Source organism: Poecilia reticulata, linkage group LG15 (assembly GCF_000633615.1).
Source record: "Poecilia reticulata strain Guanapo linkage group LG15, Guppy_female_1.0+MT, whole genome shotgun sequence".
In the NCBI taxonomy this organism is placed as follows: Eukaryota; Metazoa; Chordata; class Actinopteri; order Cyprinodontiformes; family Poeciliidae; genus Poecilia; species Poecilia reticulata.
Window position 1 is genome coordinate 10,323,278 of NC_024345.1, and position 809 is coordinate 10,324,086.

Genomic DNA, 809 nt, shown 5'->3' on the forward strand with positions numbered 1-809 from the left:
GGGGAGGGCGGTCTGATAACGCGGTTTGGCTGAGATGTGAAGGATACCTAGAGAGGTAGAGGAGGTTAAGATCAAGCTCTCTTGCTTTAAAGTGTAAGGGTCAGATATCTGTGTCACGCCGTTCCTCATCTGTTTGCAGCAGATGCCATAATTTTTCTGAGACTCCTTTAGAGGAGATGGCAGAGAATTAGCCTAAATCAGGGGTCAGCGACTTTTATAACCCAAAGAGTCATTTTTTGCTCTCGCTAAAAATAAATGGAGTTCTTCAAGTGCCACAAAGCCTACCTGAACCTTTCAAACTATGACAAATGTCACTGAAAAGTTTAGTAATTTATGGTTAAAGAACCAAATTTTCACTTCTTCTTTTGGTTTCAGAAGAAAGAAAAGCACCAATGTTTTACCAGAATATTATGAAGCTAACAAGAAAAAAAAGTTTGGTCTCACTCCATTTACAAAAATATCTTGTACTATTATTGTCATTCGGTTGTGGGAATCTATAGTTGATAATCCATGAAAGCTGACCTCCTTTATGTAAAAATCACTGCTCAGTATAAAAGCATTTGGACCAATGTTATTAGGAGCCGCAGGTTGCAGACCCCTGGCCTAAATCAGTACAAGCACCTTTTTAAGCTAAAATGCGTGAAAACCTAATTTTGCTGAAAAGATGCCTTTATTCAAAACTGACGTTTCTAAAGCTGTGGAAGTATCTGATACTGGAAAACATTTAGAAATGATTGATGGAAATCATGTAAATGTGCTGAATTCAGACAAATATTGTCTAACTATAGTTTGATGAAATAATTGGACTT